We start from the raw sequence: 379 nt of genomic DNA on the forward strand, positions 1-379 counted from the left end.
TGGGGTTATTTTGTAGTGAGTTTTGAAGGCATGTGCTAGTGTTACGCATACCGAGGGCGCGCAAAGTTCGGCGCGCCCGGGCCAAAACGCCTCTGCTGGCCGCGGCCGAGTCGGCCGACGGATTGCCACGGACTTGCTTGACGACCTGTCACTCTCCGTGCATCGGTTGCACGCCCGGTTCGTCCTTTCCATTTGTTTCATGATGTACACGCGGCAGGCGGAATATTTTAAAAGCACTGTTCTGTTCGAAGTGCACAATGGCCGTTGGGGCAATGCAACTGGGGGTCGGTCGACCGGCTGACGACGCCTGCCTGCCGATTTGGTTCACGATGTCCCCGCCGAAGGCGGCATACTTGAAAGTACTGCCGTTCGCGGCGCG

The sequence above is a fragment of the Rhinoraja longicauda genome, unplaced genomic scaffold, assembly GCF_053455715.1.
Source record: "Rhinoraja longicauda isolate Sanriku21f unplaced genomic scaffold, sRhiLon1.1 Scf001065, whole genome shotgun sequence".
NCBI classification, from domain to species: domain Eukaryota; kingdom Metazoa; phylum Chordata; class Chondrichthyes; order Rajiformes; family Arhynchobatidae; genus Rhinoraja; species Rhinoraja longicauda.